At 42.0% G+C, this 27,748-nt stretch overlaps 1 pseudogene; it reads left to right on the forward strand.

Moving 5' to 3' along the window:
- Positions 1–207: 207 nt before the first annotated feature.
- On the forward strand, positions 208–27,748 carry LOC141655672 (wall-associated receptor kinase-like 10; annotated as a pseudogene).

The following is a 27,748-nucleotide window of genomic DNA, read 5'->3' on the forward strand; positions in this document are numbered from 1 at the left end:
GCCCTGACCTTAGATTGATAAGGCCTGTCCTTAAACCTAAACTTTTATACGAGTATACCAAAAAAAAAAAAAACATTTTAAGATATTGTTAATTTGTTAGTGCTTAGTGACCCCATTTGTTAAGCACAATTGCAGGAATACATAATAAAAAAATTCCTAAAAAAGAAAGCTAACAATTCTTTTTAGCACTTCAAACCAATCAAAGACATGGTTTTGCTAAGCACAAGTATCTTAGTATTGCTATTTACATTGCTTCTACTAATTTTGTCAAATCTAGTGAATTGTTCAGACTCTGTACCAACCACCATGCTCATTGCTACCAACATGACAAAGCCGGGATGCCAGCGAAAGTGCGGGAATTTGACGATACCATACCCGTTTGGTATTGAAAAAGGTTGTGCTATGGGAGATGAGTATCTCATTAATTGCTATGAAGAAGACAACAAAGTTTACACCCCTCAATTTCTACAGAGTACTTCACAAGTATTAGAAATTTCCGAGACGCAGGTGGCAGCTGGGGGGCCCTTAGCCGAGTTGATAGAGTCAAAAAGTGTCGAGTCACTAGGGCCTTCTTAGGCCAAGTATGTCTTAATTAAGGGTCATTTTGTCGGAATAAAGAGTTAATCTTCCCGTCCCGATGATTGTCATAACTAATGCGTTTTGGTTCATGTGTGGAGCTTCATATGAGGATAGAACTCGGAATCCCAAGAGCGAGCCTCTAGCCACACTAGTAGACAAGAAATCACGCGGAGACGACCTTACATGAACTAGTTGCGGAGCCGACACTCCTTGATAGGAAGCATGAAGGCTAAGTAGTGAAGAGCTCGTGTTGAGGAAGTGAAGAAATAATTCGTTCCAGGCCTTTTTGGCAGACTGCCACCATTCACAGCAGTCTGCCACTAAGACGGCAGTCTGCCACGACAGTCTGCCACTAAGCCGGCAGTCTGCCGATGTGCTGTACTCGTAACTTTTGTTAAGCCCGTTGGCTTAAATGGAAGTCCAAAATCCCGTATTACCCTAGAATTTCGTGCAGCCCTATAAATACTCCTCATGTTTGAAGACCTAATTATCATCTAAGTATTGAATAATCTCTAGAATTTTGTAGTAGCAAGAACAAGTTATTTTGGGAGAAAGTTGTAATCTTTTAGCTTTAGATGTTAATCTTTCCTCAATTCGTGGGTTTTTCTAAGAAGATGGAAGGCTAATCTTCCCATTGCTTGATGTAATTTGATCAAAGTAACCTACTTTGGTATTGTAAGACTCTTACATCTCTCTTAATTTATCTAATGCTCTTTTCTTGTGCTTTATTTCTTATGTTAAGTAATTGAATGTTTGGGTTGACCATCCTTGCATGTTATTTACTTTACTAGTGCAAATCCTAAGGAAATTGTTTAATTTAGTTGGGATTGTTGAAGCAAGTTTGTTGTTTGTTGAATTAGTTTAAAGGATTCTTACAACAAATAGAAAAGTTCATGTCTTTTACTCATTTGTATGGTTTAATCTTATGAGGAATTGATCCTAGCTTCATCTTTTGGCAATTTCTTAATGCTCATGCTTAGTCTCTTTTCATGGTTTAATGATTTGTTGCTTAAGCTTGAAGGATATATGTGGATGGTTTAATTTACATGTATCAACATCTTGAGATGGTAGTATTGGGTAGAAAATTGTAAGAGAGAAATAAAAGAGTCAAGCTTTATCATTGTTGGGTTACTAAGAGAGAATTGCATCAAGTTTTCCCATTTATATTGAATCTTGCACACTAGTTGTTTGTGGAATTGTCTCAATAGGAAGATCTCCAATTTTACTCATATTTCCATGTTTGTCCCCCAAAACCAATCCTTTTTCATCCATGTTTCCTACTAGTTGATCTTTGTTAATATCCATTGTTTGTGATTAGTACCTTTTGTTAATTTTAATTTGTCATTAGGATCTTAATTAGTGGTGGAGACCTACTTAGTAGCCAATAGTTTTACAATTCAAGTTTTTAGTCTTAATCCCTTCTCTTGGGTTCGACCCTTACTTATGCTATACTACTATTCTTAATTGCATAAGGTAGAGTTGAGTTTGGCTTATAAATTGTTAATTTGATAGGTTAATTCTAGCATATTACGACACCTAGTTTTGCGGTATCAAATTTTGGCGCCGTTGCCGGGGAAGGGCAACATAGCTAAAGGCTTGATTGTTAACTTGTATGTTAGTTATTGTTTCTTCTTTTTGTTTTGATAAGTAAGTGGAAGTTCTAACTTGTGTGTGTAGTGCGAAGGTTTATGTATAGTTCTCCACACGACGGTGAATCAACCCCCGTTGAAGAGGACTCTCTTGGTGCTTATTCGTGGCTATTTACTAATCCTTGGTACCAAAGAGCACCAAGGGAACATAGAGTAGAAGAAGAACCTTTGGAAGCACCTATTAAAGTAGATCCGATTGAAGTAGAGTATCCCGCTATGGCAAATGACACGAGAACCATCCGGGAAATACGAGCAAGGAATTATGATGAGCAACCCTTGTGTATCACCTATCCCTCTCTTGGAGCCAATGCAAATTTCGAACTCAAAGGCTTCTTTATTCATAATTTGCCTAAGTTCCATGGGCATGCGGGGAATGACCCAAACCGTCACCTTTCGGAATTTCACATGATGTGTGAAGGTGCTATTCCGAATGGGGTGATGGAGGATCAATTCAAATTACGAGCCTTCCCATTTTCTTTGTTGGATGCGGCCAAGGATTGGCTCTTTTATCTTGAACCGGGATATATAAAGACTTGGAAGGAAATGAAGGCGGCTTTTCTCGAGAAGTATTACCCCGATGCCCGTCACAACCGTGCTAACAAGGCCATTACCACCATAGAACAAGACCTCAATGGTGAAACCATGTATGAGTATTGGGAGAGGTTCAAAAAGTTGGTGGCTCAATGTCCATACCACGGGTTGAGCGATGATGATCTTCTTGTGAACTTCTATGAAGGGTTGAGCCAAGATGATCAAAGAATGGTAAATTCCGCTACCGGAGGAGGGTTGGAGAATTTTTCTATAGTGGATGCCAAGGAAATTGTTGAGAGACTTGCCTCTACTACAAGGAACTATGGAAGAACTCAAAGGGGAGCAAGGAATACTTCTTCAATGGGCACCTCTTCCTCATCTACTCAAAATCTTGAACAAAGTGTTAATGACCTCACTCATCTTGTGAAAAATATGATGGGCAACACTCCAAACAAAGATGGGAGTAAAGGGAATCGAGTGGAATGCAATTATTGTCAAGGTTCTCATTTGGAGGAAAATTGTCCCATCATGATTGAAGAAGGAATTGGAGTGGAGAATGTAAGTGCAATGGGGTATGGGAATTACAATGCTAGGAATCCTTCCGGAGGAGGATACTACAATTATGACCCTAGTGGCAACAATTACAATGTTGGGAGTAGAGACAATCCTAGACTTGGTTGGGGTGGTGACACCTCAAAAAGCTTTGTGAATGGTCAATTCAACCACTTGAGGGACCAAAATTCCCGACAAGGTCAAGGTTCAAACTCTCAAGGGAATAGGAATGGCAATTTTAATCAAGAAGGCAATAGGAATGGGAATTTCAACAACCAAGGTAGAAACCAAAACCAAGGCCAATCATCCCAATTTGGAAATCAAGGCAACAACAATTCTCAAAAAGAACCAAGTGTTCAAGACTTGCTTAAGAACATTTTGCAAGAGCAAGTCAAAACGAACAAGAGGTTTGACAAGATTGATGCCGACAAGAGTGTTAGTGATGCCAAGGTTGCCAACCTTGAAGTCCAACTTGGCCAAATTGCCCAAGAACTTGCCAAGAGAAATTAAAGGAATTCCACTTCTATCCCCTCCACTACATTTCCTCCTAAAGAGAATGCTAGTGCCATGACATTGAGGAAGGGGAGAACTTTAGAATCCCCTCCCAAGAAGAAAAGAAGAGGAAAGTCACAAGAAAGGGTTATTGAGGTTGAAGAGCAAATTGAAGAAGAGCTTGTGGTTGAGCAAGAGAAATGATCATCTTCAAAAGCTAGTGTGGAAAAAGAAAAGAGTCCTTGGAGCATTGATCAAGGGAAGGAAGGAAGCACCAAAACAAAGGATCAACTCAAAGAGATTGAACAAGAGTATGAACCGGAGGTACCATTTCCGAGTGCCCTCACAAGGAAGGGAGTTGAAAGAGTCACGGTTAGTAGGCATGTCTCGGCAATTTTCAAACAAAATCTTCCCAAAAAGTGCGATGATTCGGGCATGCTAACTATACCGTGCTCAATTGGAGGCAAAGCTTTTGCTAGAGCTATGCTAGACTCGGGGTCCTCTATTAATGTCATGCCATATTCCATTTATGAGACCTTGGAATTGCCCCCCTTGTCTAGGACCAATGTTGTGATACAATTGGCGGACCGTTCCACAATTCACCCCAAGGGCCTTGTAGAGGATGTGTTGGTAGAGGTTGATAAGTTCATATTCCCGGCCGATTTTTATGTTTTGGACATGGAGCCGGACTCTAAGGCTACACCCCTCTTTCTAGGGAGGCCTTTTATGAGAACCTCAAAAACCAAGCTTGACATGTATGATGGAACTTTGACCATGGAATTTGAAGGAAAAGTTTTGAAATATAATGTGTATGAGACGATGAAAAAAATCGATGACTTGAGTTGTTGCTATTTCCTTGATAAAATTGAACATTTGGCAAATCGAGTTTACCAAATTAGTCATAGGGACCCACTTGAGGTGGCCCTCACTAACAATGTCGAGAAGGAAGGGTTGCGGTTTTTGTTGCCTAATGATGTGCAGGATTATGTCAACAAGTTAGAGGAGGAAATACCCCTTGAAGACGATCAAATGGAAAAGATAGAGGGCGGAATCAGGGAGTTTCGGCAGTCTGCCATACCATCCGCAGTCTGCCAGACAAACAGCAGTCTGCCAGCACCACGGCAGTCTGCCAAATCCCCTGTTCCGCAAGTACTTGTTTTGCTTGAAGACAAATCCTAGCTACCCCAAATTCCTTTCTTCCATCCATCATTAAGCCACCCACTCCCAATCTAAAACCACTCCCCGACCACTTGAATGAAATATGTCTTTCTTGGGGCAAACAACACTCTACCCCTCATAATTTCTAACCAACTTGAGGGTGATCAAGAAAGGAGATTGGTGGATGTTTTGCACAAGAACAAGGAAGCTTTCGGGTGGAGCATTGCGGATCTCAAAGGGATAAGCCCAAGCACTTGCATGCACAAAATTCGATTGGAAAGGGATGCTAAGACCGTTCGGCAACCACAACGGAGGCTTAATCCACCTATGATGGAAGTTGTCAAGGAAGAAGTTATCAAACTTCTCCAAATGGGTATTATCTTTCCAATTAGTGACTCCCAATGGGTAAGTCCTACTCAAGTTGTGCCAAAGAAGGGAGGGGTGACGGTAGTCAAAAACACTCAAGGGGCATTGATCCCCACCCGTTTGCAAACGGGATGGAGGGTGTGTATTGACTATCGCCGCCTCAACCAAGTCACTTTGAAGGACCATTTCCCCCTACCCTTTCTAGATCAAATGCTAGAGAGGTTAGGTGGGAAAGAGTACTATTGTTTTTTGGATGGGTATTCCGGGTATTTTCAAATCCCCATTCACCCGGAGGATCAATCTAAAACAACCTTTATTTGCCCATTCGGTACTTATGCTTACCGCCGTATGCCCTTTGGATTGTGCAATGCCCCCGGCACTTTCCAACGATGCATGATGAGCATTTTCTCGGACTATGTGGAGCGTATTTTGGAAGTCTTCATGGATGACTTCACCATCCATGGGGACTCATTTGACTCGTGTCTAGACCATCTCGCTATGGTCCTATCACGGTGCATAGACTCTCACCTCGTTTTAAATTCTGAAAAGTGTCACTTGATGGTGAGTAGCGGAATCGTGTTAGGACACATAGTGTCGAAAAGAGGGATTGAGGTAGATACGGCAAAGGTGGATGTGATTAAAACCTTGCCGTATCCATCTAATACTCGAGACGTGAGGTCGTTCTTAGGACACGCGGGTTTTTATCGAAGATTCATTAAGGATTTCTCCAAAATCGCTAACCCCTTGTGCAAGCTTTTGCACAAGGATGTGGAGTTCGTGTTTGATGATCATTGTAGGGAAGCATTTGACTTGTTGAAGGAGAGACTTATATCGGCCCCAATCATTCAAGCACCAAAGTGGGATCGGCCTTTTGAGATCATGACCGATGCAAGCGATTTTGCCATCGGAGCCGTTTTGGGACAAAAGGATGACAAAGCTTCATATGTCATTCAATATGCCTCTTTCCTTCTAAGTGATGCCCAAAGGAACTACACTACCACCGAGAAGGAATTCTTGGCGGTGGTATATGCTCTAGAGAAATTCCGATCATACTTACTAGGAGTCAAGGTGATTGTCTATACCGATCACAAGTCCATCACTCAACTTGTGAGTAAGAAGGACACCAAACCAAGATTGATGAGGTGGGTTCTCCTACTTAGTGAGTTTGACATAGAGATAAGAGAGAAAAAGGGATTAGCAAACGTGGTGGCCGACCACCTAAGTCGACTACAACTTGATGATCAACAAATGCAACGAATGGGGGTAGTTGATGGGAGTTTGCCTCATGAAACTCTTTATAGTTTGAGGATGACGGAGCCATGGTATGCCAATTTGGTAAACTACATGGTGACTAAGAAGTTTCCAACTTCTTTATCATCAAGTCAAAGGAATAAGATCAAGGCCGATGCCCGATTCTACATATGGGATGAGCCATACCTATAGAAGATGTGTCAAGACCAAATCATTCGGCGTTGTGTGCCGGACGTAGAAATTCCTTCCATCCTCAAACATTGCCATGAGTACGCTTGTGGGGGTCACTTTGGGCCTCATAGAACGGCACAGAATATCCTTGAGTGCGGTTTCTATTGACCCAAGTTGTTTAAAGATGCTCATACTTTCGTTACTACTTGTGATAGATGCCAACGTTTTGGTAACATATCACGTAGGAACGAAATGCCCCAACAACCGATGCTTTACTTGGAAATTTTTGATGTTTGGGGAATAGACTTCATGGGGCCATTTCCAAATTCCTATGGATACATCTACATCCTTTTGGCGGTCGATTACGTGTCTAAGTGGGTGGACGCCATCCCCACAAAATGTGATGATGCAAAGACGGTGCAAGCATTTGTTAAAAGCAATATATTTTCAAGGTTCGGCTTCCCAAAGGCCATTGTTAGTGATAGGGGAACTCATTTTTGCAACAAGGTGATCTCAACCTTGCTTCAAAAATATGGTGTGCTTCACAAAGTTTCTACGGCATATCACCCCCAAACAAATGGCCAAGCGGAAGTCTCTAACCGGGAGGTTAAACATATCTTGGAAAGAACGGTCAATCCCGACCGGAAAGATTGGAGCAAGAGGCTTGATGATGCTCTTTGGCTTATAGAACGGCTTATAAGACCCCAATCGACATGTCCCCATATAGGCTAATTTATGGGAAGGGATGCCACCTTCCCGTAGAAGTGGAGCACAAAGCCTATTGGGCAATCAAAGCTTTTAATCAAAATATCGATGAGGCGGGATTGCACCGGAAGCTTCAAATCCAAGAATTGGAAGAACTTAGGCACAATGCCTATGACAATGCTAGCATCTACAAGGAAAAAGATCGGTCTTGGCATGACAAGATGGTCACAAGAAGGGTTTTCAAAGAAGGAGAAGATGTGTTGGTGTTTCAAAGTCGGCTCAAGAATTTTCCCGGCAAGCTAAGGTCGAAATGGTATGGGCCTTACAAAGTCAAGAAAGTCTTTCCCCACGGAGCGGTGGAGGTAGAAGACCCGACCTCGGGAAAAGTTATAAAGGTAAATGGGCAAAGGTTGAAGCATTACTACAAAGGAATCGAGCTACAAGGCGAAGAGGATCTTCTTTTAGAAGATCCAATTTACAAAGATTGATTCTCCAACATTGACTAAGTCGAGCCATCGACGTTAAAAATACGGCACAAATTTGTAAATATTCCCTTTTTAGTGTAGAATTTCCCGTTTTGCATAGTGTAACAGCAAATTTTGTATTGCGATAACTGAAATACAAAACAAGGAAACAATTATATTTTATTAATAAATATCAAAAGTACGTGTACAATCTCTAATGTATCCTCTGATTCTAATATGCCGTAAGGGGTACGTGTACGGGGTACACGTGAGGGGTGCGCGTGTAGACAAATTTAATTGCTCTACGCGCGATGTAAATTTGATTTCTTGAGAGGGTCGCGATGACTTGAATCTCTCTTGAAGGTTTGAACTTGTGATTGAATCTTCAACGCAGGCGGCACGATTTGATGTGCTTGTTGACTGCTTGCAATGATTTTTGACAGAGAGGATTTGTAGGAATTTGTACCTTGTTCTCTCTAGCTCCTTTGCAATTATGAATTTCCAACCCTTTGAATGAATGAGAAGAGCTCTATTTATAGAGTTTCAAATCTCCTTGTTGGACTTTGGTGGTCACAGGCCCATTTGTGGGTTTATTAGCAACCTTGGCCCAAATTTGATTCTTTCTGGGTTTAATGATCCGAATAACTCCTTTTGTAATCCGAATCGACCCGTATTTCATTTAAATGGGACAAAATAATTAAATTAAGTTAAAATTTGGTATTAACTAAAAATAATTAATTTCTTTTATTTATTCGGCACATTAATAAATTTTCCGTGCCTACAAATTGCCCCCTCGAGACCTCGTCACGTGCACCTCTTGGTGTCTTGACCGTGGCGTGGTCTCGATACACTTTGCCTTGACTTGAGAGTCGATGACGAGTACCCTAACTCGTCGCGAGGGTAGCTCTATTTGAATTGACTTGGAAGTCAATAATGAGCACCCTAACTTGTCGTAAGGATGATCCATCTTTCTTGTAATGTCACCCTGTCATTATCTAACTTGGCGGGTGAATTTGTATTTGACTTGGAAGTCGAAGCATACCTAAACTCGTCGTAAGGGTAGTAGCTTCTGGATTCTTTTTTTTGACGTCATCCTGTCATCATTTTTTTTAGACTTGGCGGATAACGCTTTTTTTTTTTTACTTGTCTGACTTGAAAGTCATCAGGTACCCGAACTTATCGTAAGGATGATGGATAATGCCCCTTTGACCAAAATTCTTAATTTTTTGTACGGTTTCCATATTGTCTAAATTTCCCAAAAGTACAACATGTTAAACTTTAGGAAAGTGTTGCCTTTACAAAATCCGTATACTTCCGTAGGGTTTAAGGACACCTACAATCTATATATAAATACTACCTACATCCGTCCATGAAGCCATGCATTCATCATCATCACAATTCTTCTTGACGGTATTCTTTTATCCCTGCAAATTCTTGCTTGCCTTTTTTTTTTGTCTGTGTCTTTCAAGCACACAACACATTGACCTCTTTTTCTTTTAACGTGTGTAACCAGAGCGTCACTGTTACCGAACTCGCTTCGCTTCGATTTCTCGCGTTCATCTTCATTGTGCGACGGATCTGACTGATCATTCGGGTAAGTTTATATTGCTTTTCTTCTTCCTTGCCTTTGTGTAGCTGGTTTTTTTATTTCCCCTCTGAACATGATTTCATTAATGGTCACTCTTCCATCTGTTTGAAATACGCACCACATCGTCCCCTGATTTCGTGAAAAACAGAGTGCATGGACAGCCCCTGTTGTCGATCAATTTTACATCATAGAGAATTATCTTTGACCCTAAGGCTTCCCATATTCACAAAATTTGCAGTCCCACGATTCCTAAATATCGAATAACTCGGATTTTCGTTATCGTTTGATCCCCAACGACCTCAGCAAAGACCGTCACAAACAATCACCCTTTTTTTGTATGCGTCATGTAGCTTTAGTTTGCCATGTATGTGCATAATTTTACAACATATTGACGATACTTTCGATCGAATTCAATTCCTTAATGCAGATAACTATTTGTTCCGGGTTTTCAACTCTTGCGACGATACGAATTAAGAGCCACTGAGGTATGTGCATCTCGTCCTTCTCGTCTTTTGATTCGGCAACATGCTCCTGTCATCTCACAGCCTTACTGACGCCTAAATTTTCTTTTGAACTTTGATCCCACTCGAACTCCTCTTTTTTTTTTCAACCTTAATTGATCAAGGCTAAATTCCGCGCTGTGAATTGACTGAACTTTGATTAGAGTTCATCATGGACTGATTCAAATAATAGCTTCGTGAATAATCTGCCCAATTGCATCTTGATTTTACCGTACACCTCGCCAGACAAATTCATAATAGCTTATTTTTTATTTTCTGAAATTTGCAGCTTAGAGTTGAGCTTTCGTCTTTGGTGGAGTCAACAAGTAAAATAGGAATTTGTTTGTTGTCTCCACAAGGTAGTAATTATGTCTCTTTTTTATTTTATTCGGATCATATTGGACATATCGTCCCTTGCTTGTATGCTTTTTTTTTTTGCTAGTGATTGCAGGAATTATGCTCCGTCTTCCCATCAAACAATGCAATTTATTTATTAACCGCGGAAGATTTTATTTATTCAAACAAGTTATTCCAATCTTCAATTGAGTGTTTGGATCATCGCGACAGGCTGCGTGAAGACTTATTACTTGTCAGGGTGAACCCATTCGGGTCATCGCGACACACTTTTGAAGACTTATTGCTTGTTAGGGTGAACCCTTTTTTGGGTCATCGCGACAAGTTGTGTCAGGGTGAACCCATTCGGGTCATCGCGACACAGTTTTGAAGACTTATTGCCTGTTAGGGTGAACCCATTTTTGGGTCATCGCGACAGGTTGTGTCAGGGTGAACCCATTCGGGTCATCGCGACACAGTTTTGAAGACTCATCACCTGTTAGGGTGAACCCATTTTTGGGTCATCGCGACAAGATAAAGACTTATTGCCTGTTAAGGTGAACCCATTTTTGGGTCATCGCGACAGGTTGTGTCAGGGTGAACCCATTCGGGTCATCGCGACACACTTTTGAAGACTTATTGCCTGTTAGGGTGAACCCATTTTTGGGTCATCGCGACGAGTTGTGTCGAGTGAACCCCTTCGGGTCATCGCGACACGCTTTGAAGACTTATTGCTGTTAGGGTGAACCCATTTTTGGGTCATCGCGACAGTTGTGTCGAGGTGAACCCATTCGGGTCATCGCGACACAGTTTTGAAGACTCATGCAATGAACCTCTTTATGAAGACTATTATTTCATTACCCTCTCCCCTTGAGACATGCCGGATGAATACACTTCTTGATTCTTGATTTGATGTCTCTCCGACTTGTAAAAGATTTCCACATATTCTTTATATTTACTTGTATTTGTCCTTTTTGTTTGCAGGGATGCAACTCGCAATGGACCTGACTCGTCGACTCCAAGAGAGTACGAGTCACTCCTGGATGGGTCATCTTGGGTTCCCTTTGGAGTTACCCTGCAATGAACTCGCTCGTCGATTGTAAGGAAGTTCCAAGCCTTTATGTGCCAGATTGCTACATCATTTCATCACCTGTATGCGATGTGACCCTCTTTTTTAAAGATCTATCCAAGGCTAACCGTGAAGCAAATAGTGTAAAGACCTAGCTCAAGCGGAACTCATCATCGATTAACATGGCCTTGCTTTTACAACCTTGGTTGATGATTGACTGTAATTTTAGCCGTACACAGTTTAAACTCTTGCGGGCCAGGAGTAATTATTTTGCTGTAATTTTTTTGGTTTTGGTATTTTTTGGTGTGGCTGCACTTGAACAAAGTGTTTGCTCAAACTGCCTACGTACTTGCAAGCTACCAGGATGACAACTTGCAAGATCAAGCCAACGTAGTTCAAGAGAGAGATTTTTTTTGTTTGGAGGTGTGGCTGCACTTGAGCTACATGTTCACCCAAGCTGCCTACGTACCTGTGAAACACAATGTGTATTTCACAAGATCAAGCCGACGTAGTTCATAAAGGAAGGAAGGAGATTTTTTTTTTTTTTGCTTTTTTTTTTTGTGGATTTTTTTTTTTTTTTTTTGTATACAGTTTAACCTCTTGCTTAGGAGCTTGGACTTGCAGTTTACGCTCTTGCTTAGGAGCCTTCACTGTTGGGATTTAAGAATAGTAACGCTTCAAAAACTTCCCATTGATTGGGCCTACCCGAACGCCGTCTTCATCCACGATTTTGTAAGCACCATTCGTGTAGACCTCCTGTACCACGTATGGACCATCCCACTTAGAGGTGAATTTACCAACTGGCTTGTGAGAGGTGATGATTGGTCTTCGTACCGCAAGGACAAGGTCTCCTACTTGGAAAGAATGAGGGCGCACCTTTTTGTTGAATGCGCGTGACAACCTTGCTTGATAGCACTGGAGTTTTTGTTGAGCTTCAAATCTTTTTTCATCGAGAGCCTCTAACTCTGCTAAACGCAAATTGTCATTTTCATCTTCTGTGAGCCCTTCCTGAATGGCAATGCGCAAGGAAGGGATATGCAATTCTAATGGCAACACGGCCTCTACTCCATACACCAACGCATACGGGGTTGCCTGAGTAGGTGTTTTGTATGTGGTACGATATGCCCACAATGCTTCACCAATCCTTTCATGCCAATCTCGATTTGACTTTGCTACTACTTTTCTCAACAAGCTGCAAAGGCTCTTGTTAAAGGCTTCAGCCAAACCATTTGCAGAGGCATTGTACATGGATGACTTGTATTGTTTGAACTTGAATTTTTCTCCCAGACTTGTCATCAGATGGTTGAAAAATTGTTTCCCATTGTCAGTTGTGATACGTTGAGGTACACCATATCTGTAGATGATTTGGGTTCTAATGAAGTCCACAACATTTTCTTTCTTCACTTCCCGTAGTGTGATGGCTTCTGCCCATTTTGAGAAGTAGTCAGTGGCAGCGAGGATATACTCGTGTCCATTTGAGGCCTTTGGAGTAAGAGGTCTAACAACATCAAGTCCCCAAGCTTCAAAGGGCCATGAAGAAACAGTAGGATGCAACGGCTTCGGCGGTTGGTGTATGAAGTTTGCGTAGAACTGACAGGGTTCACATTTTTTCGCAAAGTCCATACAATCTTGCACCATGGTTGGCCAGTAATACCCCATTCTCTTTACACGATCATGAAGTTTAGGCCCAGATTGATGAGCACCACAAATGCCAGAATGAGCTTCATGCATTGCTTCAGTAGCTTCGTCCTTGCTTAAACACCTCAACCATTGGCCTGAGAAAGAACGTCTGTAGAGTGTCCCTTTATAGTGAATGAACTTTGGAGCACGTCGACGTATTTCTACCTTGTGTCTGGGATCATCGGGTAGTTTTTGGTGGTCCAAAAAATCAATGATAGGTTGACGCCAATCATCTTCATCAACTGTGTAGACGCATATCATGTTGGTTGTGTCTACATTTTCTTCTCCTTCAAGCGATGATACTACCCAACGATTGCAGACTGGGACTTTTATAGACTCTTCTGCCCCCAGTGCCAAAGTGGCTGCAAGATTAGCAAGCGCGTCAGCCAACTTATTGGCACTCCTTGGCACATGACCAACATGGATGTCGTCAAGTTGATTCAGCAGTTGTAATGCCTGTTGATGGTAGGGAATCAAGTCTTCCTTTTTCACTTCAAATTCACCAAGGACTTGGTTGACCACCAGCTTTGAGTCTCCATATATGTCCATATCCCTGACACCTATTTCGATCGCCATTTGAAGACCGAGTATGAGAGCTTGGTATTCTGCCATATTATTTGTACACAACTGAGTGAGTGTAAAGGCATATGGCATAAGATGATTTTGTGGAGTTACGAATACAACTCCAGCTCCAGCTCCATCTTGCCTTGCAGCACCGTCAAAGTACATTTGCCATGGAGGTAGGATGTCCAATTAGAAAATTTCTTCTCCTGGGAGGTCATCTGAAATTTCCCACTCTGCTGGCACTAGATGATCAGCAAAGAAGTCGGCGATAGCTTGACCTTTCACAGCCTTTTGAGGCACGAACACCAAGTCATACTGCTTAAGCAACATTGCCCATTTCGCAAGTCTTCCAGACAAGACTGGTCTTGAGAGTATGTACTTGATTGGATCAGCTTTTGAGACCACGTGTATGGTATGCGCCTGCATGTAGTGCCTCAACTTCTGGATGGCGAACACCAAAGCAAGACATATCTTCTCTATGGGCGCGTAATTCAACTCAGCTCCAACCAAGGTACGACTCAAGTAGTAGAGTGCTCTCTCCTTGCGGTCTTCAATTTCTTGAGCACACATTGCCCCCAGTGAGCGTTCTTGTGCTGCAATGTAGAGGACAAGTGGCCTTCCTGGAATTGGTGCCCCCAGCACTGGCGCGCTGGCTAAGTACTTCTTGATGCTATCAAAAGCATTTTTGCATTTTTCATCCCATTGAAATGGAGCATCCTTTTTCATGAGATGGCTAAACGGCTGGCAACACCCGGCTAAGTTAGAGATGAACCTTCGGATGTATGCCAAACGTCCTTGTAATCCGCGCAACTCTTTCAATGTCTTTGGTTCCGGCATTTCGTTGATAGCTTTGATTTTTGTTTGGTCAATTTCAATGCCTCTATGCCTGACCACAAAACCTAAGAACTTCCCAGATGTGACTCCAAATGCGCACTTGAGTGGATTCATATTGAGTTGACATTTTCTAAGTCTTTCAAAGACGGTTCGAAGGTCTTTGATGTGGTCTTCTCTTTTCTTTGATTTGACAACCACGTCATCAATATAACACTCTATTGTTTTATGCAGCATGTCATCAAAGATCTTTTGCATTGCGCGTTGGTACGTAGCGCCAGCATTCTTCAATCCAAACGGCATGACTGTGTAGCAGAAGATCCCTTTTGGGGTTCGAAAACCTGTTGCTTCTTGATCTTCGGGTGCCATATGTATTTGATTGTAACCAGCAGTATAATCCATGAATGAGAGGGCTTCATGACTAGTGGTTGCGTCAATCATCAACTCTGTAACCGGCAAAGGGAAGTCATCCTTCGGGCATGCATCATTAAGGTCTCTGAAGTCGACACATATACGCGATTGTCCATTCTTCTTTAAAATCGGGACAATGTTTGCTATCCAGTTAGAATATTTGACTTCTCGAATGAAACCTGCTTTAATGAGTTTATTGACTTCCCTTTCAATTTCAGGTACAAGCTCCGGCCTGAAACGACGTTGAGGTTGCTTTTTGGGACTGGCGCCTTTCTTGATTGCTAGACGATGAACTGCAATTTTTGGGCTGAGTCCAGGCATCTCTTTATAGCTCCAAGCGAAGACATCCTTGTACTCGACCAACAACTTGTAGTACTCCTCTTCTTCTTCCTTAGTCAGCAGAGCACTGACATAAATAGGCCGAGGATCTTCAATAGTTCCCAAGTTGAGTTCCTTAACTTCATCTACAGTCGATTGCCCCCGTCTTCAAGTGTTTCAGGGGCCTCATCCGCCTCAACTTCTTCCTTCTCGTCAGGTATCTCTTCTACTGTGATGTGATATGACGACGTTGTAATTTCTAAGTCACTTGACTTCTTTGTATCACATGGACGTAAAGATGAAGGCACAATCTCTTCGACATTCTTTTGCTGACCAGTAAGAACTAGTACGCGCCTCCTTGCTTTGAGTGGCTCATGTTGGATGATATCCATTACTTGCATACGCTTCATGCGAGATGGTATTGCGCTTCTCAAGTCATCGCTTACTCTTACTTCTTCTTCATTTTGTGTTGCAGAAGTTGAGAGAGGATGACCCTCACCACTATTCCTCTTGAGAGCCCCTAGTCGACTGAAGACTGTTTTTGATGGACCACCCAAGCGTTCATGTATTGCGCCCTTCTTGTTTATGCGCAACGAAGGTGTTGACACTTTGACTTTACTTTCTCCTTGATTGCCAAGCCTAGAAAATACAGAAATGTGTTTGGTTGAAGCACTTGGTCTCCCTAACCTTGTGAATATAGAAGGGCGACACTTCTCTGCAGGTGGACTTATTCGATCGAAGACTGAAGATGGACGCATCTTTTCCTCTCCTTTATTTTCTTCGACCTCTTCTACTGTGATGTGCTGAGAAGACGCAGTAGCCCCTTTTCTACGAGCACCAATCTTCACAGGCGCAGGAGACTCATATCCGAGCCCGGCCCTGGTTACCATGAAGCTCCCATCTTGCCTGAACACTTCATGTTGCGCTTTGTTAAGACCGTACGGTTCAACTTCTATAACTTTGCCGAGAGGAGTCGGATTTGTAAAGTCATATCCCGCCTTTGCAAGTAGCTTGTAAGCATTGGAATCAAATATCCCCTTATTTTCCTCACTTGATGATTGACTGGATGAACAGACGAAACCATTCGGAGGAGGTCTCACAATCTTCATTTGAGATGAACTTGGTAGAGGTGTAACGACTTTGGCCACCCATTCCTGCTTGAACACCAGACTTGATTTTTTATCCTTAGGCTCTATCTTTGGTGTTAGACACTCTGCAAAAGGACTCTCTCCATCTTTGCGGCGAGACTTCGGGATGTAGCGTAGTACTGGTGGTGTAGTTTTCTGCGGCGTCTCTTACTTCTTGGGTGACGCAACAGGAGTAGCTGTTTTGTTGACCTTGTCTACATCTTTCTTAACATCATTTTCTTTAGCAGGACTTGCAGCTTCATCTTCTTTGATGATGTTCTTTTCCCGCTTACCTCCTTTTCCCGTTGAAGAGATGGTGGTTGGCATGAACTCACTGGAAGTACCATTCTCTTCAAAGAATTTTGCGTCAGCGAAGAAAGAGTCGACCTTAGAGAAGGGTTTGGCGTCTCCGTCTATCTTCCTTTCACCACCACGATAATATTTCAAGCATTGATGGAGGGTTGAGGCGACAACTCCGTTTTCGTGCTTCCAAGGTCGTCCCAGCAATAGTTTGAACGATGTCTTGCCATCCATGACATGGAATAACGTGTCGGAAGAAAGATCACCCATGGTAAGGTTCACGCGGATCATGCCAACTGCGCGCTCCCCATTCAAGTTGAAACCATGAATCATTGTTCGACTACTGGAGAGTTCATCCATCGTGATCCCTAATTCATTCATAGTGGCTTTTGGCATGAGATTGACTCCTGAGCCTCCATCTATTAAGATGCGCTTGACCTTTTGACCCCGGATGTACCCGGACACATAAAGTGGCCTGTTGTGAGGTTTGGATCCAAGAAGTAAATCCTCATCTGAAAAACTCAAGGCTGCGTTGCAGGAGACACATCCAGTTGATTGCTCAAGAGGCTCAATTTTTTCTTTCATCTTGCCCGCATACAACTCAGGCTTCTCAAGTCCTTGAATTATCAGCTTTCGCTTATCTTTAGGTAGATGAAAGATTTGTTTCCACCCCATGTTTGTAGGAAGGGCATCGAGAGCAGCCACTATTTCATTCTCTTTTTCAGAATGAGACTGTTGTGGTGATACCGCATCATCTAGGCCCCTTTCCTCATTCTTCTTTTCATCGTCGCCACCTTCAGTAGCTGAGATGGTGCACGCAGTAACCTTGTTCATGAAATCTCGCGGGAAGAATTCTTCTAAGGTGACGGGACTTGGTGGTTCTTGTTCCAGCAAATCAATTGGCAAGACATGTGGTTTGATCACTGTTTTGGGCTTTTTCTTTCCCTTCGTCTTGCGAGGTTTAGTCTTCTTTGATTGTTTTCTTCGACGGTGAACAGGTTGCGCTATCTGTCTTGTTTGTTTCTTTGACTTCTTGCGCGTAACCAAAGTCCAGCCTTCCTCGTCATCTTCATGCTTCTTTTCCTCATTCTTATTCTGAGGAGGTAGTTTTTCTTCCAATGACATTGGAGGTAGCGACGGCAATGACCCTTGGATCTGTAATGCCACAGGCTCAAAACTTCCGAACTGCAACATATACACACATTGTCCTTGCCGTATAATTGGCTCATCAAGTTGCTCCAGGACTACAGTAGTTTAATTTGTGGTTACTGTGTCCTCCAAGTCAAGAATGATCTTCCCTTCCTTGGAGAGCTGCATGATCTTCTCCTTGAGTGTTATACACTTTTCAATAGGATGACTCACCAGCCTATGATAACGACAGTAATTGGGATCGTTTGTCTTGTTTGCTTGCTCAGGGCGCTTGGACTCTGGCAATTGTATAATCTTTTTTTCCAAGAGGTCATCAAGCATTCCGGACAAGTCAGAATCTGGGAATGGATATTTCTTAGCCTGCAACTCTTTCAATGTAGGCTTGTCTCGTTGGTAGTTGTAAGAGAATGACTCTTTCTTCTTTTCATACTTAGGCTTTGACGAGATTTTGACAGGTGCACTGCTGGTTTCGACGACCATTGTTTCCTTTGTCGACGATTTAGAGTTCTTATCAGTTTTCTTGAACTCCTTCTTTTCACTTGGCACCTTAGAAGAACTTGGTCGAGTACTACCATGTTCTTTGATTGTGATCTCCATGTCATGGGCGCGGGTAGCCAGGTCTTGGAAGTTCTTTGGCATGATCCCTTTCAGGATGTAAAGAATGTCCCATTTCATCCCGTTGACGCACATTTCAACTGCTGACGCTTCACTTAAGCGATCCTTGCATTCCAAACTCAGCGCACGCCACCTGTTGATGTAATCGACGACAGGCTCATCTTGCCATTGAGTTGTCTTTGTCAATTCGCTCATGCTGACGACACGTCTGGTGCTGTAGAATCTGTTGAGGAATTCATCTTCCATGTGACCCCACCACAATTGACTCGAGTCCGGATCGTGTACCGGTCGAATGCGATCCCTTTGAGCGAACGAACGAATCGCTTCACCAAACGATCACCTTCTGTTCCAAAGATTGTTGCATGTCTCGACGAAGTGGGCGATGTGTTGCTTTGGGTTCCCCTTCCCGTCGAACTGTTGAAATTTTGGAGGCTGATAGCCAGATGGCATGCGCAGACTGTCAATCCTCTTAGTGTAAGGCTTGATGTAGCGTCCACTACTTGTCGAGCTATCATCCAACTGACACTTGATTGTCTTGGCTATTAACTCCTGCAGCTTCTCTTCGAAGAAGTTGCTTGATCTCATTCTTTGGCTTTTCCCTATCCTCGCCAACTTCTCTATCGCTATCATCATCCCTATCGGTGTCACCATGCTCGCTCTCGGCCTTCCTGTCACGGAGTGCCACCACCTCTTTTTGGAGCTCATCAATTTTTTTGTTCTTTTCTTCATTCTCCTTCATCATCTTCTCAAGGAGTTCATTCATTTTCTGCATTCGATCCTCAAGAGTATCACCACTTATCACCATGACCGGCGACGCTAGGAGTTGATGTTTCTTTCTTCTTTGCGACGCCTTGATTTGCAAGGGGAAGCCTTTTTGTCGCCCTTAACACTTCTACCCTCCTCGCGTGAAGAAGATGAGGCAGCCAAGAGTCTTTAGCGGCGCAGCAGCCTATGGAGGCGACAGAGAACTTGCGCGGCCTAGTTGGGACATGTGCGAGAGCGTGATCGCAGCGCAGCATTGATTGGCCTTCTTCACCATTGCTCTTGTGGAAATGCCAACCGATCGCGTAGCGAGGAGGTAGCAAGAATGGGGGTACCCTGCGCAGATATCTGCGTAGGTCTTCTTGGATGGACTGGGGGAGATGCTTTGCTTAGTAGACATCTTCTTGTTTTGGTAGACTTGAATAAAACAAAGAAGAGAGATGAGAGGTAGAGATTTTCACGTCGGGTTCACCAAAATTTGTAACAGCAAATTTTGTATTGCGATAACTGAAATACAAAACAAGGAAACAATTATATTTTATTAATAAATATCAAAAGTACGTGTACAATCTCTAATGTATCCTCTGATTCTAATATGCCGTAAGGGGTACGTGTACGGGGTACACGTGAGGGGTGCGCGTGTAGACAAATTTAATTGCTCTACGCGCGATGTAAATTTGATTTCTTGAGAGGGTCGCGATGACTTGAATCTCTCTTGAAGGTTTGAACTTGTGATTGAATCTTCAACGCAGGCGGCACGATTTGATGTGCTTGTTGACTGCTTGCAATGATTTTTGACAGAGAGGATTTGTAGGAATTTGTACCTTGTTCTCTCTAGCTCCTTTGCAATTATGAATTTCCAACCCTTTGAATGAATGAGAAGAGCTCTATTTATAGAGTTTCAAATCTCCTTGTTGGACTTTGGTGGTCACAGGCCCATTTGTGGGTTTATTAGCAACCTTGGCCCAAATTTGATTCTTTCTGGGTTTAGTGATCCGAATAACTCTTTTTGTAATCCGAATCGACCCGTATTTCATTTAAATGGGACAAAATAATTAAATTAAGTTAAAATTTGGTATTAACTAAAAATAATTAATTTCTTTTATTTATTCGGCACATTAATAAATTTTCCGTGCCTACACATAGATAGAATTTAAATTCAAGTCATTTATCATTCTGTCATTTACATTCTTGTTAATAAATTGCATTAAACTTCATGAAGTTACTAATCATTGTATGAAGTGTGAAGTTGATTTTTACATCACCTCGGAAAGCGTGTCATTAGTGAAGTGGCGGAAATGTAGATGGGGAATTGAATGGGAGCATGCTAAGGGAAAAGAGCAAGGAAAAGGTGAAGCTTCATTAGCTAAATTTTGGTTTTCAACCAAAATTTAGCCTACGAAAAAATTGCGACATCAGGGGATTTTGGCAGACTGCCAAACCCTCGGCAGTCTGCCATAGTTTCAGCAGTCTGCCACGGCAGTCTGCCAAAATATCGGCAGTCTGCCGTTTCTGCTATAGTGCGGGTTTTTTTTTTTTCCAAACTTAACCACGAGAATCCCCCTTTATCCCTTATTTCAGTTTTTTCGAAGAACAACAACACCCCATCCCTAACTCTCATCCCTTTTCAACCCAAAATCACTCAAAATCCTTCCCAACATTCATCAATTCTTCATTCCTTCAATCTTTAAGCCTTCATCATCCCCTCACAAACACAAAATACCTTTGATTTCACCAAAAATCAGAATTTTCCCCCAAATTTTTGAAGAACCCTAACTTTCAAGACCTCAAATTTTAAGCTTCAAGAGTGGAGTTCAAGGGTTTGAGACGGGTTTTTGAGCAACTAGGAGCAACAAGGAGCGTTATTTTTGTGGAATTCGGGGAGGTATAACAACCAAACTCTACTTTCATTTTTCTTGCTTTCTTATAATTCGAATTTAGTCTTGTTTTAGAGATTAAGTTGGATTAGTTGTTGACTCTTGGTGTTATAGTTGTTGTTGGTGGAAAAATTTTCTGGGTGAGGCAAGACAAACACCAAACACAAGCTTTTGAATTCTTCTTGAGCTAGTGCACACCAAGTGTTTGGTGAATTGTCTCAAAGAGTGAAAATTTTTTGAGTGCCATATTTTGTGTTGTTTGTGTTGTATCAACTTTATTATAGGTACAAGAATGTCGAGCTTAAACCCATTCCGAAGGCCAAGTAAGAAAAGGGTTGTAGAGGAGGCCGAAAATGTGGAGGAACCAATTTTTACCGGGGAGGAAGGGTTAGATGCCAACCAACTCAAAATCTTTCAAAAACTCGGCCTTCACCAAAAACAACCAATCAAAACCACCCGTTTCATTTCCCCCGAGACTCTAAATGCCCTAGGCATGGGCACACTAACCCGGGCTTTGCTTGCTAAGGTGGGTTTAGAAGCCTACTTTGATGATGGGTTATGGGATTACACCTACACCTCTTACACCCGAGAGTTCCTTTCTACCTTGACGGAGTGTAATGTGGCGGAGGGAAGAGAGAAAAAAATCCGGTTTAGAGTGAATGGAAAGTGGCACACCCTTACCCATACTCAAGTGAGGGAGGTCTTGTCCATTTCAAAACCCCCATCTCCCATTCTCATGCTCGGAAGCCGGAGTGATGCGGCTTGGACCGAGATTGTAGGCACCAAAAATGCCAAACATGACAACATGATCTCTTATTGCACCAACCCCGTGGTACAACTTCTCACCCGTTTCATAACCACCATCTTCTATGCCATAGGAGAGCCCACTAAGGTAAATGCTAAGATCCGAGCTACCATGTGGACCATGCTCCCGGAGGGGGTAGGAGTGCCCGATTGGGTACAACTTTTTATTGATGCATGCATGGTTCACAAGACCAAGAGTTCGGGAGGGAGTATCAATTGTGGGGGGGCAATCACATTCTTTGTCACACACTTTGATGGGGACATTGATGAGTCCCAAGACATTTTCAAGACAAAAGGTCTTCCCTATTACAATGATGTGGTCCTTGAGGAGTGCAAGATGTTCAAAAATGTGAGGGAAAACCCCCTTAAAGGATATTGGTTAGGCCCCGATAAGCAAAAGTATTTGAGGCTACCAAGGCCTAAAAACTCTCCTTTGCCAAGTGGTACCCATGGTAGGAATTTATTTTGTCGTATGGATTTATCGGACTTTGACTCCGATGAGGATGAGGAGGAGACACCAAATGACCCTCCCGTGGACTTAGACACCCCTATGTATGAAGCGGGAGAGGGCTCTCATGACCCGGTTGCTCCTTGGCAACAAAACATGTACGATTATTTCAAAGAGACAAGAGAAGTTTTCACTACCATAAGTGGGCGTGTGGAGAATCTCCATTCTTGGCAACAACAACAAACGCCGAGATTGGAGAATCTAGATCAATGGAGAAGTGTGGTTGATGATAGAGGGAAGTTGATAGAGGAGGCCGCAACAAATCAAACGGCCTTGATGAGAGAAATGATTGCTAACCAAGAGGCTAACCGTCGTTGGCAACAACAACTTGACCAAATAATGACGGCTAATGCAAACATGTGGAAAGAGCAAAATGAGTGGAGAAGCCAAATGGACCACCAATTTGGGGTCCAAAATGAAAGATATCAAGAGTATGTTCAAGATTCATACTACGATGCAAGGACCCAAGAAGACACACTTGGGATAGTTAGTGGTCTATTTGGCATGTCTCTTAACCCCCCATTCCACCCTCCATCACCCAAGAAGATGTGGACCAAAGTTATGCCCGGGCCACAAGAGAAAGAGAAAGAAGAGAAAGAAGGTGGAAGAACCAAGGCACCCATGATCAAGGGGGTGCCTCGGGTTCTTACTCTTGAAAGCAAAGCTTGTGACCTCCTCCACATTGAGGACACTGTGGAATGTAAGTGTGGGGGAGGAATATGGATTGTAATATATGTAAACTTCTTGTTGTTTAATGCAAAAAAAAAAAAAAAAAAAAAAAAAAAAAAAAAAAAAACACGGCTAGGTGAAAACCCACAAGGGTGGGCACCTAGGCAAGATTGGGAAAGGTGGCCGAGGACGGGATGAAAACCTGAAAAGGGCATTCCGGGCAAAATGAAAAAATGAGTCGCGAGCCACCGTGAGAGGAAAGGAAAAGCTAAGGTGAAAACCCGAAGGGGCACCTTAGGCAAAATGAGGGATTTTCAAAAAAAAAAAAAAAATATGAAAAAAAATGAAAAAATTGAAAAATGCACCACCAAAAAGATGGAGGGATAAGAAGGGAGTGATAAGGAGGGTCTTGGAAGGAGGTTAGATTAGGATTTAATTTCATTTTGAGTCACAAAACTTGTCCCAAATCGGTGGATTTTTGCTTTGGCTATCTTGGTTGTTGAATTGCATAGGTGTGTGGCCAACCAAGTAGCATGATCATACTCTTTATGGAGTAATAAGGGGGTGAGATAAGGGGAAGATGAATGATTTGGAGGATTGGTTGGGTCACTTTGCTATTGCCTTGGGATAAGGCAAGAGTGGCCACTTCTACTTTGGTGATATAAGAAGGGTGGAGTTGTGTGAAGTGTCGGAGTTGGAGTCGTGTCGTGTCTTGTGTGAGGGGTGATATAAGGAGGGTGAGTGAGAGAAGAGTTTGTGTCACCTTTGAGTCTAGATTTTCTTTTTGATTGGTGGTTGTTCAAGAGGGAGATATAAGGAGAAAGAGGTGAGGGGAGAGTGATCATTCAATCCCACACCCGCTTATGGACTTGCCGAATGCTTTCTTGAGTTTGACTCGGGACGAGCAAAAGTTCAAGTGTGGGGGAGTTTGATAGAGTCAAAAAGTGTCGAGTCACTAGGGCCTTCTTAGGCCAAGTATGTCTTAATTAAGGGTCATTTTGTCGGAATAAAGAGTTAATCTTCCCGTCCCGATGATTGTCATAACTAATGCGTTTTGGTTCATGTGTGGAGCTTCGTATGAGGATAGAACCCGGAATCCCAAGAGCGAGCCTCTAGCCACACTAGTAGACAAGAAATCACGCGGAGACGACCTTACATGAACTAGTTGCGGAGCCGACACTCCTTGATAGGAAGCATGAAGGCTAAGTAGTGAAGAGCTCGTGTTGAGGAAGTGAAGAAATAATTCGTTCCAGGCCTTTTTGGCAGACTGCCACCATTCACAGCAGTCTGCCACTAAGACGGCAGTCTGCCACGGCAGTCTGCCACTAAACCGGCAGTCTGCCGATGTGCTGTACTCGTAACTTTTGTTAAGCCCGTTGCTTAAATGGAAGCCCAAAATCCCGTATTACCCTAGAATTTCGTGCAGCCCTATAAATACTCCTCATGTTTGAAGACCTAATTATCATCTAAGTATTGAATAATCTCTAGAATTTTGTAGTAGCAAGAACAAGTTATTTTGGGAGAAAGTTGTAATCTTTTAGCTTTAGATGTTAATCTTTCCTCAATTCTTGGGTTTTTCTAAGAAGATGGAAGACTAATCTTCCCATTGCTTGATGTAATTTGATCAAAGTAACCTACTTTGGTATTGTAAGACTCTTACATCTCTCTTAATTTATCTAATGCTCTTTTCTTGTGCTTTATTTCTTATGTTAAGTAATTGAATGTTTGGGTTGGCCATCCTTGCATGTTATTTACTTTACTAGTGCAAATCCTAAGGAAATTGTTTTATTTAGTTGGGATTGTTGAAGCAAGTTTGTTGTTTGTTGAATTGGTTTAAAGGATTCTTACAACAAATAGAAAAGTTCATGTCTTTTACTCATTTGTATGGTTTAATCTTATGAGGAATTGATCCTAGCTTCATCTTTTGACAATTTCTTAATGCTCATGCTTAGTCTCTTTTCATGGTTTAATGATTTGTTGCTTAAGCTTGAAGGATATATGTGGATGGTTTAATTTACATGTATCAACATCTTGAGATGGTAGTATTGGGTAGAAAATTGTAAGAGAGAAATAAAAGAGTCAAGCTTTATCATTGTTGGGTTACTAAGAGAGAATTGCATCAAGTTTTCCCATTTATATTGAATCTTGCACACTAGTTGTTTGTGGAATTGTCTCAATAGGAAGATCTCCAATTTTACTCATATTTCCATGTTTGTCCCCCAAAACCAATCCTTTTTCATCCATGTTTCCTACTAGTTGATCTTTGTTAATATCCATTGTTTGTGATTAATACCTTTTGGTAATTTCAATTTGTCATTAGGATCTTAATTAGTGGTGGAGACCTACTTAGTAGCCAATAGTTTTACAATTCAAGTTTTTAGTCTTAATCCCTTCCCTTGGGTTCGACCCTTACTTATGCTATACTACTATTCTTAATTGCATAGGGTATAGTTGAATTTGGCTTATAAATTGTTAATTTGATAGGTTAATTCTAGCATATTACGACACCTAGTTTTGCGTTATCACGAGTCATGTAGCTCTTCGGAGAAGGGAAACACATGGGGACACATTGATTTATCAGGAATGCCATACGCGTTGTCGTCTACTGGCAACAAATTTATGGTCATTGGTTGCCATCATTACGGGTTGATTGAGGCGCGGACAGCTGCAGGGCGCAAAGTGTTTAGTTGTGTCGCACTATGTACAGAAAATGAGGATTTGCTTGACAGATCATGTGCCGGGATTGGTCATGTAGCTTCAATGCCAGTTTGGAATTGATAAGATATAATACAAGTATCTCATCAGGGAGTTGTAGTTATTCCTTTATTGTGGAACGTTCGAGTTTTGAGTTTCATGGGGCTGTTGATCTGAAAGGGCCGGGATTTATAGACCGGCTTAATAATATGCCAGTTGCATTGGACTGGTTTGTTGCGAAAGAATCATGTAGGTCTGCGAAGAAGAACTCGAGTTCATATGCTTGCAAGAAGAATACCATTTGTGCTGATGTTAATAAGATCTTGGATGTTACGGGGTACAGATGCAAGTGTATCAACGGGTATGAAGGAAATCCTTATCTAAGTCCCGGTTGTACAGGTTTGTGTTTAATTTCGTGCCAAGTATTTTATAACGTATTAGGTGAGGGATATCCTTATTTGAGCAGACTTGTGGTGAAAGAAGGGTAGACGGACAAATCTCGTGATGTTCTCAGATTAAATTTTACTAGTTGCTGAATTCCTTCTGGTTGTTGTAGAGTTGCGACCCCTTATAAAATAGTATGTGTATTTTTCTCAGATATTGATGAGTGTGCAAATGATCCTAGTGACGGTATATGCAAAAATGTCCAAGGAGGCTATAATTGTCGCTGCCCGAGTGGTTTTTATGGAGATGGAAGGAAAGACGGCGTGGGATGTCGTGCAAGGAGTTTACGACTGGTTTTCATTCTGGGTAATGTATTTTAAGTTTTTCTATGTATCTAAGCACATATTTTATATATATTTTTTTTAACATGATTGCTCAGATATGTAATGCTATGCTTCCATTGTAGGACTTTGTGTTGGCTTGGGGACTATATTATTTTTGATCGGAGGATATTGGGCCTACCTTACTGCAGTTAGAAGGAAAAAAATAAAGCAAAAGACGAAAAACTTTAAGCGGAATGGTGGTCTGTTGTTGAAAGAAAAAATGGTGTCTTCAGAGGGACGTTTGGGAGAACAAACTCGACTTTTCACGGCAAATGAGCTAGAGAAAGCTACTGATCAGTTCAATGAGGATAGGATTCTTGGCCGTGGAGGGCAAGGTATTGTGTATAAGGGTATGTTGAGTGATGGAAATCTTGTTGCAATAAAGAAACATAAGATAGGAAGTAACAGTTCGTTGGGGGATTTTATCAACGAAATTGCTATCTTGTCGGAAATAAACCATAGAAATATCGTCAAGTTGATAGGATGTTGCTTGGAGACGGATGTTCCTTTACTAGTCTATGAATTTGTTCCAAATGGAGTTCTCTCAAAGTTTGTCCATGATCCGCAAGAAGAGTTTCCGATTACATGGGAAATGCGGTTACAAATTGCGTTAGATGTGGCCGGGGCACTTACTTACTTGCACTCTGCATCCTCTAAACCAATCTTCCACAAAGACATAAAAACGTCAAATATACTACTCGATGCTAAATATAGAGCAAAACTGTCAGATTTTGGGACGTCAAGATCCATAGCTATTGATCAAACACACCTAACTACCCGAGTTCAAGGCACATTTGGGTACCTTGATCCGCAATATTTTCAATCAAATAAATACACAGAAAAGAGTGATGTCTACAGCTTTGGGGTAGTTCTTGTAGAGCTTTTGACCGGGAAGAAAGCGGTTGTTTAAACTGAATCTGATAATGGGAGGAGTCTGGTATCATGGTTTCTATCAAGTATGGAGAACTCTGATGTATATGACATTTTGGTTGATCGAGTCGTGAATGAGGCTAAGAAAGAGACTATTTCAGCAATTGCAAATCTAGCAAGACAATCTTTGAACATGGACGGGAAACAGAGACCGACAATGAGACAAGTTCTGTTGGAGCTGGAGGCAATTAGTCATGACCAAGGAGCAACTATCTCATTTCTAAAGAGCGCATCAGCTGCTAGAGAGCATGCACCAATGGATACAAGTACAATTGATGGTGTTCATGACACAACGCACAATTTCAGTATACACGAGGAAGAATGTTGTAAGTAG

Source organism: Silene latifolia, chromosome 5 (genome assembly GCF_048544455.1).
Source record: "Silene latifolia isolate original U9 population chromosome 5, ASM4854445v1, whole genome shotgun sequence".
NCBI lineage: Eukaryota > Viridiplantae > Streptophyta > Magnoliopsida > Caryophyllales > Caryophyllaceae > Silene > Silene latifolia.